Source organism: Haliotis cracherodii, unplaced genomic scaffold (genome assembly GCF_022045235.1).
Source record: "Haliotis cracherodii isolate W230 unplaced genomic scaffold, xgHalCrac1.p SCAF_2, whole genome shotgun sequence".
Taxonomy (NCBI): Eukaryota; Metazoa; Mollusca; class Gastropoda; order Lepetellida; family Haliotidae; genus Haliotis; species Haliotis cracherodii.
The window spans coordinates 61,935,347-61,951,227 of record NW_027266275.1 but is presented as its reverse complement, the minus strand read 5'-3'; the positions used below and the strand labels follow the sequence as shown (position 1 = coordinate 61,951,227).

The window sequence follows — 15,881 nt, the reverse complement described above, 5'->3', positions numbered from 1 at the left end:
TGGTCAAAAGTAGGGACATAGAAGGGACATAACCCGTAATAGCAAATGGTGGCGCGACAATTGAACCCAGAAATTCCAGCTTAATTTGGCAATGGTAGAAACTGGACTTTTATATTCAGTTAACTCCCTTGCCTCGGTAAGATGCTTACTGCCTTGATGAATTGCAACATAAGGAAACATGTCCTGAATCACAGACGGATATGACAAGTTCACTACCACAGGGCAGACTGAGAGATGTTTGCAGAAAGCAAAGGGGTTGAAGGTCATTGTCATAACAACGCACGTTTCTGAGAAAATCTTCTCAGCTACATTCCTAGAAAATGTAATTTTGGCTACCTTAGCTGTGGTTGAGTGACAATGAATGACAGCCCGACACGCGTCTCCCTGGATAGGTAGTGGAGCCCCATCATGGTCGTGTGCAACTGGCAGGTGCTATGCAATTTTGTCTGTGTCACATAACTCTTCATAGAGTATTCCGTCACTGTCATTGAGGGCAAATCATCTCTTGTGAAGTGTTATTTTTGTATGTCAACATGAACATGGTGAACAACATGGAAGGCTTCCATCAAAACACAAAATATTTCCACACTTTCAACCAACAATCTTGCATGACTACAATCAAGCATGCTCTTTCTATCATGATTTCAAAGAGCACCATATGACGCTTGCTCAAAAGTTGCTTGATCAAAATAACAATATTCCAAGCCGCAGTAAGCTTTCAAAATATTTTTTATTGCAGACATGAAGTGGACATTTCCAAAGTTGACGCATTAGTGACAAAAATAATGTCCGATGAAATTTGCTATTTTGACTTGTACCATATGTTCCCATTGTTTTCAGATAAACAATTGACTTGCCTTTGCAGGTGTTTGCCACAGGTGCAGGATATGCTCACTTTTTGTGGAAACCTGGTATCATCACTATTTGACAGTGATTCAAAAACACATGCTCATGATGTAGTCAGATTCATAACTTGACTCTGCTTTTAGCAGATTTCTATAATTATTGAAAGGGTTGTGTTGCTTTTATTTATGAGACTGAGTGTTAAGAAGAAATAAAATTACCAATACATAGTTTTCAATTAACCATTGGCACTCATTTGTTTGACAAATTCAGAAAAATTTCTTCCAATGTTTATCTTTTTTTAAATTGCTAAAAGGTTGTCTTTTAGCTTATCTGTTTTGGCTGATAGGTTAATCTGGACTGGTTATTCTCAGGTGATGAGGTTTATATTTATCCCAACAAAACAAAATAGTGTTCCTAACACCACATGAACTTACGCACATTCCTTAAAGACAGTGACAAGTTATAGAGGACTTCCTCATTGAGCATAGGGCGGTATGAGTGATATCATACCCGGACACCATCACAAGGACTGGGGCCTGAACAAACACTGAGTTCAGGCTTGCTAAAATAAGATATTGTGCTAACTATGATCAATGAAGACTGACAACTATCATGACTATAGAGTAGGCAAACATGAAGTAAGTACTGTATATATCTGCTACCGTAAATACCCCAGTATGTACTTCTCTCAAGCATGGTTTACTTAAACATATCATAATGGTAATGATTGATCAGAAGTGCTAACAATATACTTTATATAGATACATCAAGAACACAGGAGTAGTCCTGGGGTTTGTGTGTTTTCCTCTGTCCTACATCAAAGATTACATCAATCCTTTTTCACTAAGTGAATCTAAATATGTCTACAAACTTGCACACAGTAATCTGTTATCCCTGCATATAAAACAATGCCAAGCATAACACGAAATACAATCGAAATTGTAAATCAACATGTCTAGTGAGGTTTAATCGCAAATTTTTACATTTTCATTCACAAAGTTTGTTATAGCATTGTTCATTCACCTGAAGCGATACGATGTAGTTTTTTTTACCAACACAAAAAGAGTTTGATGAACATGATGAAAGTGTAACCCATACATGTGCTGACCCCTTTCTACAGAATCTTTGATCTGGTCCTCAAAATTCGGCTTATCTACAGTCATATACAGTATAAATAGGACAACACCCTTTTCACTCACTCACTCAACCACTCACACCTAAAATTATTTTACCTTCTACCTTGAAGTTTTAATAGTAATAAGTCAAATGAATCCAGAAAATTTGAAACCTTTTTATAGAATACTTTGAATGCTAAATTTTAAAACCAAACTACATGCTTGCGTCACCGTGTCACCAACAACAACAGCTAAACAGAGCAGTAAAGACGTAAGTAATTTTTGAAGTAACTACAGCCTGTAGCCATCTTGAAACCCGCGAGTCTATCTATCAGTTTCTGTCAACATGTCTGTTTGCCCACCATCATTGTCAACAACTCGGTTTACAAGCCCGTCCATCAAGCAAGCCCCTTATGCTGTGGACATAGTAAGTGCCATCTCTCCAAATGTAGTCTTTAATGCTTACACACTAAAAAACCCATAGAAAAAAAAAGCCTTTGGATGTGCAGTGTTAGCTTATAAGTCTCATTGTGAAGAAAAAGCTCCCTCTCTTTTCTTTTCAGTCTCCGAGATCAAACTGGGCTAAATGTACACATAAGTCAGCTAACTGATTAACATATGAAAGAACAGGGAGAAGTCTTTGCAACAAGGATGGTAAATTTTACTGATAAAGATAGGTATCACATCAAAGCTTCATTGAATGGTTGATCAAAAGTTAAACATCAGTGGTAGAGCAATAAAAAGGCATATTTATATTACGCCCCCGGGATATAATTCAAGAGACAGTGATGTACCAAGAAGTTGTACATGCATAGAAAGATTTAACATTAATTGCAGCGCCTGCTTACTCAAGTTATAATTCTTTCAAATTTAATTCAGAGTTTCCATTGCAGCTGAATATATTAGAAATGATGAATTATGTGCTTGAAATCTGTATACATGGTATAGTCATCTTACTGACTACGTGACATCTTACGAAATGCTGTTCCACTCAGCTCTATTTTAGTACTGTAATGTCATAAAAAACACTCGTCATCCATCAAATGCAAATTTTTGTTGTTTCAAGTGACTTCTTCAACAGATAGCATCAGTGTCCTGCTAGCACCCCCACCGGGTGAGACAATGCCAGTTAACACCATCGGCCGGTCTGATGACCTGACCAGGCCATATCACAGCCCATCAACAGCACAGGTAGACTGAGATATGTGCTTGTGTCGCAACACCTGTCAGGTATCGCCACCTGTGCGAACCACTCATGTCCTCATAATCTACCTCTGCTATCTGCAATTCCTCCTCATACCTACATAGTGTATCGTCAGTGTATTTGCCTAGTTCAACCTGCAATTGCGTAGTCACATGCCCACTTTTACATATGTCCTAAGGTGTTGAAAACCCTGACATGATGTCCTAGTGCTACATATGTCCTTTAGGTATGTAACACCCTGACATGATGTCCTAGTGTCACATATTTCATTTTGGTCTGTAACACCTTGACATATATTTATTTGTTTATTTGTTGATTAACATCACTCTCAACCATATTCAAGCTATGACAGAGGCCTGAAAATAATCAAGTCTGAACCAGACAATCCTGTAATTGACATCACGAGCAGTGATCTACGCAACTGGAAATGCATCAACCAAATCAGTAAGCCTGACCACCAGATCGCTTCAGTTGCCTTTTACAAGCATGAGTTGCTGAAGTGAGTGAGTGGGTTGGGTTTAACACCACTTAAAACAGTATTCCAGTTATATTGCGGCGTGTCAGCTAAATGTGGGAGGAAAGCCCGAAGTGATGCAGGTCTCAGATGTTTACCACTTCAGTGAAACCCATGAGCACAGGTATTGTGCTGACAAACCTAGAAACATAATCGTGGCGAACCCACAACCATAGGTTTCTGGCGTGCCCAAGGGACGCAACTTTGCACAGCGAATCGTGGCACCTTAGACAACTTGGCCACCCATGCCCCCGAGTTGCTGAAGGCCAATTCTAACCAATTAAGGAGGCAGTGTGTCAGTTACAACCAACCACATCTGCATTAACCAGTCAGGCCACGCAACGCCTTGCATTATGATGATGTGTCTGCCAACTTCAAAATCAGAAAAAACAATATTTGATCGAAATTGGACAGAATAGGAAGAATGTGGTGAATTTTTACATTTTAAATATTTTGTTCATGTCCTTTCCATGTAAAATATTTAAAACTGAAGATCATGAGAAGACGTCTGGCCAGTATACAAACAGCTTCCACCAGTGTCACATTGTGTTGTTGAGGGTCAACAATATCCAAGTCTGTCTCACTGTTGCAAGATGGAGAAAGAAAACACTGCACAATGTTGGAAATGGGAATTGAGTCACAGAGACTGACATCTTATTGAGGGCCACACCTTCCACTGATGACGTCTCCGTATCATGTGACAATATGCGTACCCCGAGGTTCAGGTTCCGTCAAGAGAGATCAGGAAATGTGAAACGCATGTCGTGTTGAACCAATTTAAACAATTTCAACAAGAACAATTTAAGGTGATGGAAAAGTAACTTGTCACAATTACTTAAAAAATATTATGTATAGTTCGTTTATGAATTTTATTGTTATTCCCAATATAGATGACGATTTATTTAAAGATTTCAGTTAGTAACACTGACATTGATATAGACTTATAATACTGTTATACAAAATATATCGTGTATAATATGCTACACGAAAGCATAGTATTGGACTACATACAGTAGGAGGCATGGAAGAAAATATAAATTAATCGTTATGAAAGATATTCTTATTATAAAATATCAATAACAGTTACAATGTTGCTATATCCAGTATGGTGTAACTGTAAGACAAATATGGTTGGAATTGTTTGCTGTACACAGAGACACATGTGGGTTGTTTGCGTGAGCAGAACCTTGGGCTGTGGTCGTGACTACCTGTTGTTGAGGCGAACAGGCCGGTCCTATGTATAATAGATGCATTAATCAGTGTATACAACCAGCATCATGGCAGGCACTCAGAGCAGTCTCTACTGATGCCACAAATACACATTCAAGACGAGCACATACAGCCACATCACTGAACCCCTTAAACTCCTAAAGCCAAAGACTTTTAGATCATCTTCAAGAACGATACTTTTTGGTATTTCATGACAACTCTGGTGAAATGAAAGTATGACAAAAGGAATTGTTTCACTCTTACCTCAGTGTAGACATGGAGAAGAGCAGGTTTTATAGATTAAAACAACTTTTTTCAATCCCTTATAAGGAATCTTTTTGATACTGCATAATGAATATACAACCTCCTTAACAGCCTACTAAACAGAGTCTACTGGTTTCTGTTATATATTTAGCATCAGGGTCTTTTTTGGATTTTCAACTATGTGCCCATGGCAGATAACTTTGGACCCAAGCTGGGTTTGATTGTATTTTGTTGTTTAACAACGTACTCTGCAATATTTCAGATATATGACCTATAAATATTTGAATCTGGATCAGACACCTCAATTAATTGATATTGTGAGCAATGATTCATGCTGCTGGGTACAAAGACATGCAAATCAACCAAATCACTGAGTCTGACCATCCATGTCACGTGATCTAAAATTAAGAACTTGCATGGCATGGAAAATACAATAATGAATAAAGCATTTCTCTTACTTGTCTTATCAGTGAAATATATGCCATCTTTGCAAAACTCAAACATTACTCTAAGAGTATTATCAACTGAAACAACCTGAATAGGGAAATTAAATACCAATCCTTGAATTTCACAGACATTTCTGAACATCCTGGGTCAAATGTTGGCCTCTTAGATATATATATCTCTCAAGACGAAAGTAGAAGGTGAAGTACTGTTTGTGACTAATACCTTAGCCTATCCCATTAACACAAGTTGAAATCACCTACACTGTAGGCATATTAATATACCTGCTACCTTCCTCAAATCATGATAAATAATTGGATGGTCAGCTACACATGAATTCACTTAGTTGTACAGCCACAGTTTATTCATGACATGCTGACCAGACAAGCTGGTAGACTTGACTAAAGTATCGTACCTGTGTTCCTGATCTGTGCAACTGGAGGCCATTATCTACTAGTCTGAGACTTATCCAACACTTGTGAGATAACGCCTGGAATACTGTCTACAATATCTGCCCCAGCATGCAACAGGTGCTGGGAGTTCAACCAAACAACTGAGAGAACTAACTAGCTTATAGGCCTGTGAAGATCCGGGGTAGAATAGGTCTTAAGCAACCCATGTTTGCCGTAAAAGGGGACTATGCATGTCGTAAGAGGCAACTAACGGGATAGGGTGGTCAGGCTCGCTGACTTGGTTGATGCATGTCATCTTATCCCAATTGCGTGGATCGATGCTCATGACGTCAATCACTGGATTGTCTGGCCCTGACTCGATTATTTACAGACCGTCTTCATATAGCTGGAATATTTCTGAGTGAGACGTTAAACAACAAACCATCCAAACTAAACAAAACTAACTTATACAGTGCTTGGAGATGACGTGAAATAGGGTAATTCCCAATTTTGACTTGTACCATATGTTCCCATATATTTTCGGGTGAATAATTGCCTTGCTTTTGCATGTGTTTGTGATGGGTGCCACTGGTGGGGCAGGATATGTCACCTTTTCGCAAACACCCAGCATCATAACTATTTGATAGTGATTCATAAACACATGCTCATGACATAGTCAGAATTATACAATCGACTCTGCTTTATGCAGAGATTTCTACTGGATATGGAAAGGGTTTTGTAGCTTTATTTAAAGTTATTGCAAAATTATTGCACTTTTATAGCAATTTGCATGCACGTGTGTGTTTGGCTGTTTGTACTAGTCTGGACTAATGCCAAATTTACAGTGTTAGCGCACTTTGATACCATGTGACAGTGCAACATGGGTAGCCCACTCAGACACGGCAGACAGACTTGAGCTGACCAGTACGTGTTCTATTCCCTTAATGATAAACACCAGGAGGTGTAGTGAGTGGGTGAGTATTGTTTTACGCCGCTTTTAGCAATATTCCTGCAATATCACGGCGGGGGACACCAGAAATGGGCCCCACACATTGTACCCATGTCGGGATTCGAACCCGTTAACCACTAGGCTTTAACCACTAGGCTTTAACCACTAGGCTACCCGACCCTCCTCCAGGAAGTGTAAGTACCATCTTTACGTCTCAACAGGGTCGGGGATCAAACCACCGACCTTCTGCTCTCTGGGCAGACACCTTATCCACTAGACCACAGATGCATGCCCTACTACATGGACTTCCCAGCTTAATCTGGAGATATCATTACCTTCAATTCAGGGTCAACAATGGTTAATGAAACATGATAAGTTATAACCGTCACAGTATCTCAGCTTGATGTACGAATTACAATTAGAAATAGTCTTGCTATAAGATTTCAATCTGTACACAATAAAAACAAGTCAATAACTGATATCCCCTAAATTGTTCACGGTTAGTATGATTATTTCAAGCACTTACTCATATTTTTAAAAATATGTTTGAGAAAATAAAAGTCTATGAGGGTATCAGTTCGCACAGAATTGTCTTAGGGTTTAATTGGTACTCAGAAAACATTGCGTTAACAAATGGGTTAGTCTTCTACATCTTGGGTTAAGAAATCCTTTGAATGAAAAAAGTTTCAGTGCTACAGATGTGTATCACGGGTGGCCCAGTCGTCTGAGGCGCTGCATATCGCTGTGCAGAGTTGCGTCTCATGGGCACGCCAGAAACCTATGATTGTGGGTTCGAATACCGGTTCGTCCTGATTATGTTTCTAGGTTTGTCGGCACCATACCCATGCTCGTGGGTATCACCAAAGTGGTAAATGTCTGAGACCTGCATCACTTGGGGCTTTCCTCCCACATTAAGCTGACATGCCGTGATATAACTGTAATACTGTTAAAAGCGACGTTAAACCCAACTCACTCACTCATTGCTGGTTGATGTAAACAGAAAGGACTAAGTGCAGGTGTATTATTGACCTTTTTAAGATGCAAATGTTGTTTGTAACCATGGAAAACACATTGTTATCAATATTAATAACAATTTATGATGCAACAAAATACATGTCTGTTGTTTTCATCACCATCCTAATAAGTACCGGTATCTATTTTGTCATATATCTTCCCCTTTCTTGGTCATGTTTTGGCCAACCCTCCAATGAATCCCCCTTGTCAGCTAAGAACAATTCCCACCTCTCATCCCTCAATAACACATGGCAAGTCCCTAAAATTAACTACTTTAAATATGGGTATTTGCATTCAGTATTGAAAACATTTAAATTTTCAAGATTTACAATTAAAGAATCAACATTGTTTATTAAAAGAAATAATATAAATATGAAATTATTTTACTTCTAAAACTGCCCCAGGACAATTATATTGATTATTTTCTTCTAACGACTGAAACATAATCAATATTTTCACTGGGTATTGTTTTCAATAATACACAGTATCTAATTTCAGTACGAAGATAAACTACTTACATATTCAGGCACATGTTTGATTCATATTCTGGCCGAGAAACCTAAGCCATGTCTCTATATTGAATCGTCTATCCACTGATGTCACCGGGCGTGTTCAGAAGACATTGTCACCATCTACCCGTAACGCCCAAATTTTGCAATATCTTGACCTGTTTTCCAAGTACTGGTCTATCACTTCAAAGAATCTCTGATATTTTACCTTCTCCTTTGTCACTCCTACCTGCATTTGTTTCCTAAAGTCAAGTCAAGGCAGGTTCTCTAATTATTCGATTACACTGCGAATCAGGCGGAGATTACGTCAAACGTACAATAGGTATAAGATCTACATTCACGGTCAGTAATAACCAGCTACACCCCGGTCGACTGACAGCTACTGGTCACGCCTGATTGAACTGCACCTCGTTATAACGCCTTTTGAAATATCCACATGTTTAACACTCTACAGGTTCAAACCCACTTCGTTAATGGAAAATATATTGTTCTTAACCAAGGTGCTAATTGCCGCACGGGTATTTCAGAACGTGGCATATTTTAGGGTACCTGTTGGATCAGGGCGAGCGACAGACCGGCCCAACCCGGGTGTGCGTGTGTGAGGAAATTCTTACCTGTAGATCTCCGCACAGGTGTAAAATCCGACAAAGTTTGTGTCCCACAGATTGTAATTATGTCTGTGTCGTCTAATCACAATGTTTCCGAGATGTGAAAGTTCCGAAATGTAGTATCCTGTCCAGGGAGTGGCCGGGCGCGACTTTGTTTTCCTAAATTCGCCGTTTAGCCTACTCCAAGGTGTTCGGTAAGACGAAGGGTGTCATGAATAGTCATGAACATATCCGGCTTATTCATTGGTCGAAATGAGAGGTCGTGGAGGTCAACCATCACGCGCCAGTAGATTGTGTATGTTTACATTTCTCAATTGTTCTCAGTGGAATGTGGAACGGGGGAAAAAGATTGTGTCAATTTTCTGGTGAATTTTGCAAATGGAATAAAATCTAGTTGACAAACAGGCCAGTCCACAGAGACATATGGCTGGTTGAATTATCGATCGTCCCATTCGCGTGTTCATCTGTTGTCACCGACTATTAACGGCTGTTGCTGCAATGTTGTTTCTGTTAAAGAAGAACTGTGCCATACATTGATTGATTGGCCACAGACAAAGTTCTGACCTGACATTTGAACAAAACGCAACTCCGTCTTGTCACAGGAAAACGATCATTTCCTAACAACCAATTTAGCGCTGTTTAACTCGGTGTCAGTAAACACAAGCACGATCGAAATGAAGAAATAAAACAATTCTTTGCCATAACGGGATTGATGGGTTAACTATAAAGTGTGGGAGAAAGTATTTTTAACATTTATTGCAAATTCGTAGCGATATGTTTTATACAATCTCACTAAAATCAGATCTTAAGGGTCGCTTGAGAGCACTAAGATATGTTTTTTATGCGACTGTATTTATAGGAAAGTAAACATCGATGTCTGATACATCTGACTGAAACGTAAAACCGTTAAAGGTATGTACTAATAATAAATGTCGTAAATCCACGAGTAGATATAGCGTATCTTAAAACTCAAGACCATACGGGTGCTTTTGGTAGTTATACTATATATTTTTAATTGAAAACATATATTAAAAGGATTTAGTTATGATGCTGAAATACGTTTAGACTGAAAATACGCGATCATCTATAAATTATTCAAATGTTATGTGTGTTGCACTAAGGGGGCTCCAGTACCCTGTATGCAATTTTTAGGATAGATAAGAATTTATTTTTCTAATGATATATATTTAAAAGTTTTCGACTCTGTATACAAAGAGTCTTTTTCGCAGTGATCGCAACAGCAGGTTTGGTAACTATATACTACGAAGACAAATGGAGTTATCTCCCCTATCCTCAACTCAGCGTTTCTAAATGTCATCAATATTCCGACATTACATGAACTTCGGTCTCATTGTTTCGTGTATATGTCACCAAGATATGTGTTTGGGCCCATCTGTACATAGATACAACGATTCTGTTGTTTACTTTGTTTTTACCCCCAAGTTCTGACTGGGACCGGCTTGATCAATCAATCAGTTTTTGCGACAACTCGACGGATGTGTTATGGGGGTAAACGTAGCACGTGCTGTCATGTCTCGCGCTACACCAACACATTCTCTGTCCTGTTGACAACGTGAGGAATATATACGCCTCATTAATCATCTTTGATGTAAGTCGCGTTACTTTCGTAATACCTATCTGTGAGAAGACGATCAGAAGTTGTGACATTATGCATAAGTGCATCTATAGGGGGATTCGAGTTATGAAGAGTGAGTGAGTGAGTATGGTTTTACGCCGCTTTTAGCAATATTCCAGGAATATTCCAGAAATGGGCTTCACACATTGTACCCATGTCGGGAATCGAACCCGGGTCTTCGGCGTGACGAGCGAACGCTTTAACCACTAGGCTACCCGACCGCCCCCGAAGAAATGAACAAGTGAACAAACGAAAGACCGAACGAACGCACAAACAAGCGAACGAATGTAACGAACTATTAAAGAGATAGATAAATAAATATATTTCAACAATAGTTGATTTCCTCAATAATCACGCAATGCATTCCTATATAAAACTATTGTCAATTTGTACTTCGTGACATTTCAGTGGACATCATCCGTCTTATGACACAAAACAAAGAATGTTATTACTTAAGTTTTTGACATAAAAGGAGTAATGCATTAATCGTGTAATATTTGATTAAATGAATTCTGTTGAATGCCTGACAACGTCACTGTGTTTTCTCTCAGGCTGACGCAAATTGTCAATCCTTTCAAGTCTTAAATACCTGCACATTTCACAGGTATGACACGCCTGATTGCCCTGACGCACAGGTAGGTGTCACCAAGTGCATGTTTTACAGCCCCATATTGTCAAGTAAGTCCGGAATGAATTAATGACGTATTGTTGAGGGAGGCGGTGTCATGCTTCGATGCACGTGGACGTTGATGGACAGGTTTGTCTCACCTGCCCCAGGAGATGACCTCTGAACTTCGATCTTTTAGTCATTACGGGTCACGACACACAGAAAGACACGTGGCAAGCGTTACGGTTGATGTACCCAGGAGCCTGTTCCGCAGGTTACATGCACGTCAGTCGCGACTTCGACGTGTACCATCGATGCGCATCATTGAATCTGTTGCCAGGTAGAGCAACGTCATGGTCACGTCTGTATAGTAGCATCAGCGTGTTTTCACACTGCAAGATGTTCTCAAATATTATCCGCTATATTGTTGTTTATCTTCATGACGTCACAACATAATGCAACATATTTTATAGAAACATGAAGGGTTGGTGAGTGGCGTTACCCGACTCGGCATGTACGTAACCATACTGCGGTTGATACACAAAAAGGCAGAGGTAGACACCACTGGTCATCTGCAACTAGTCCGGAGTGCTAATTTTTGGTAGAAAACAAGTGGTCCTTCTGGATTTTCACTGGTCTCGGATTAACGGACTAGGTTTATGAGCCCACAATGCCATTCAGAAACAAATGTTACATTTTGGGATAACACTTTCTTAGTTAAGTACATATTCTAGTACTTGTTAGGGCTGAGTCCCATCCGGGATTCAAACCCACACTGCCAGAGTGAGGCACCTAATCGCCCGCACACAAAGTCAGCGATCTACCCCCCTCAGCCACCGAGGGCTATGTTTCAACAACTGGGCTACCCTATTGCTCTGACAAACGAAGATATTCTCCCAGCCCGCTAGCGCTGATCGTGAGTTCGAGTCTCAGATTCGTCCTGAAAGTGATCCTTGGTTTGTTAGTACCAAACTCGTACCATACCAGTACTATACCAGTACCATTCAAGTACCATATCAGTACCAGACTGGACACAAGCATATCGAAGTAAAGAGTCGCCATACACCCCGGATACATGCCTAAACATAACGCAGATTATACATTGTGCTTGCAGAAAGTTAGGAATGTACACATGTAAAACTCTTTGATTCTTAGATTTAGATCTGGTTTACTATGACCAAAGAATCGTTGGGAACATGGTCGAAAATGTCCGTTAATTTTCTGCTGAGGATGAAATCCATTTTCTAATCATCAAACATGCACTGGTTAACGAAAACCAATGATTGTGAGTGAGTGAGTAAGTGAGTATGGTTTTACGCCGCTTTTAGCAATATTCCAGCAATATCACGGCGGGGGACACCAGATATGGGTTTCACACATTGTACCCATGTCGGGAATCGAACCCGGGTCTTCGGCGTGACGAGCGAACGCTTTAACCACTAGGCTACCCGACCGCCCAATAATTGTGAATTAATCATGCACGTTTTACTTTCATTTTGTTTGTTTGTTTGTTGTTTAACGCCGCACACAGCAATATTCCAGTTATATGGCGGCGGTCTGTAAATGATTGAGTCTGGACCAGACAATCCAGTGATTGACATCATGAACATCGATCCACGCAATTGGGAAATGATGACACGCATCAACCAAGTCAACGAGCCTGACCACCCGATCCCGTTAGTCGCCTTTTACGACAAGCACAGTCGCCTTTTACGGCATGGGTTGGTGAAGACCTATTCTACCCCGGATCTTCACGGGTCGTCTTGGAAAGTAAAACGGATCCGTGAAGATCCGGGGTAGAATAGGTCTTCAGCAACCCATGCTTGCCTTAAATGGCGACTATGCTTGTCGTAAAAGGCTACTGACGGGATCGGGTGGCCAGGTTCGCTGACAGACCGCCGTCATATCTATAGCTGTAATTAATGCTGAGTGCGGCGTTAAACAACAAACAAACAAAGGAACCTTCAAGACAAATGTTGGTAAGTAAGAAAAAAGTTGTGGTAAAATATGTGTATAAGAACATAATTTGATAAACGTTGTTATTTTCAACATTCAAAATAGAGTGCACTTTGGGCATATGGAGGAATACATGCACGGTGATGAACAAACGCCTGTCTCGGCGTTGCGTATACATGTCGATATTGTGTATATGACAGTGCAGGAATTCTGCAAACATCTGTCTTGAACTTTTCCATTATGGCCAAATGAAAACACAACATCGATATTTGTTCAAACTAATTGGCCTTGTCGTTTATAGTTGAAATCAGCACAAGACCAGTGTCACAAAACGACATTGCTATACATGTAAGATATATTGACATGATTCATGAATGTGCGTCTTCTTTATATCCCTACGTATATAGCATTCATACACTGAGGCGAGTGATCGTTTGTTGCATGGGTACACAAGAAACGTCCTGTTGGGGAATATGGCGTCATATTGTCCGATCAGCGCCCTGTGGGTGTCTTTAACTTCTACACTTGCTGATCGATATGTCCTTTGTTTGTTTACTGAAAAAAAACGTCGATGATAGGAGCGTCACTTTGTAGGAACCTGTATTCACGGTACAGACATGCGCGTGGCGTAGGTGTTTCTAAAAATACACTCAGTATATATAGTCGGGTGTATCTGTAGCTGGTGTGTCACATCGCGGGTGGAGTGTTCTCGCCCCGTCAGTGTTAGCTAGCCCATGTACCGGCCTTAGATATACGTGGAGAGCGTGACGAGTATGTTGACACACCGGCCTCGCTGTGTTGACAGTGTTCGTTTAATGTATCAAACGATCACTAGTCATGTCTATATGTATTTCCTTGAAACACGCGGAGAGACAATAATAAATATCTTCTAAAATATCTGACACAATCATTCACCATTTATCAAACACCTATATTACAATATGTCCTTACAGATGAATAGTTTATTCTATATTTCTTCGATCCATGTTCCCTATTAATTGGAGCTGTCGGGTAGCCAAGTGGTTAAAGCGTTCGCTCGTCACGCCGAAGACCCGGGTTCGATTTCGACGTGGATACAATGTGTGAAGCCCATTTCTGGTATCCCCGCCGTGATATTGCTGTAATATTGCTAAAAGCGGCGTAAAACCATACTCACTCACTCACCCTATTAATTGATGCCAGTCAGTATCAAGATTGCAGCAATGAGCATAGTTACATTTAACACCAAGATAACGCTGATACAAGATGTTTGCTTGTTGTTTAACGACGTACTCAGCAATATTCAAGCTATATGACAGCGGTCTTTAAATAATTGTGTTTCGACTCGACAATCCAGTGCATGGTATCATGCGCGTCGATCTACACAATTGGGATGACATCTACAAAGTTAGCAAGCCTAACCACCCGTTCCCGTTAGTCGCCTCTTACGACAAGGTGAGGTGAAATGGGGTTTATCGTGGCGTCCAAGAATATTGCACTTATATAGCGACGTGCATGCACGTGTGTATGTGTGTGTGTGGCTCCTTTTTAGTGTTATCCTCCTGAGATACCCTGCCACAGTTTAACATGAATACCCCACTCAGACACAGTATACCGACGCCGAGCCGAGCGGCAGATACTCAACAGTATTCCAGCTATAATTGTGACGGCGGTCTGTAAATAATTGAGTCCGGACCAGACAATCAGGTGATTGACATCATGGGCATCGAGCCACGCAATAGCGATACGATGACATGCATCAACCAGGTCAGCGATCCTGACCACCCGATCCCGTCACTCGCCTCTTACAACAAGCATAGTCGCCTTTTTACGGCAAGTATGAGTTGCTGAAGACCTATTCTACCCCGGATCTTCACGTGTATTCACACATTGTACCCATGTGGGAAATCGAACCCGTGTCTTCGGCGTGACGTGCGAACACTTTAATAACCACTAGGCTACCCCACCACCCCATAGTCATTAGAAACATTCGGGGGTTCATTAACCTCTCTTGAGTAGTATAGTACAAGAATGATGACAGTACAGTAAACTACGGTTATAACGAACTCAAAGGGACCACTTATTTCAGTTCGTAATAACCGCCGTTCGTTTTAAGCATATATACAGCATTTATACAACAAATAAGTACGCTATATCGGTCAGTTCGTTATAAGCGTGTTCGTTATAAACGTAGTTTACTGTACGTATGAACAGTAGCAAAGTAACAAATATAAATAAAAAAGTATGTGTCAACCTTTGGAGTATGGTTCTGTAACGTGTCTATATTGTTGTCTGTTTATATTCGACACTATTCATACTCTTACCAACTATTCCGGAAATAAAATCACGGTATAAATCCTACGAAATAAAACAGAATAAATGCAAACTTGAAATTTCGAAGCAACAACTTACCGACCATCCCACCATTTATACACTCCAGATAATGATATCTGCTAATATCAACAGAGACCCGCCTTGTCAAAGTACATAACCTGTTGCTACCTATAACGAAAAACCCGCTACTTATACAATGAATACTGATGTAGGCAGCGAACACCAATCACATGACCTGATGTTCAGTGCTTGTAGATCTACGAACATAAATAAACATTATGTCGTAATAGTCTATATCTAT

General features: G+C 40.2%; 1 protein-coding gene across 8 annotated transcripts in view; it reads right to left on the bottom strand.

Annotated features, from left to right (window-relative positions):
- LOC139468327 (unconventional myosin-XV-like) overlaps positions 1-15,727 on the bottom strand; it is a 159,419-nt gene extending 143,692 nt beyond the window's left edge. For 4 of the 8 annotated variants that reach the window (XM_071250219.1, XM_071250225.1, XM_071250224.1 and 1 more), the window contains exon 1: positions 9,075-9,271. The gene's annotated coding sequence lies outside the window, so the exon portion shown is untranslated. Of the gene's footprint in view, positions 1-8,469; positions 8,616-8,668; positions 8,727-9,074; positions 9,272-15,658 lie in introns of those variants that run through there. The other 4 variants (XM_071250222.1, XM_071250221.1, XM_071250223.1 and 1 more) reach the window with 4 other exon arrangements.
- Positions 15,728-15,881: the final 154 nt, after the last annotated feature.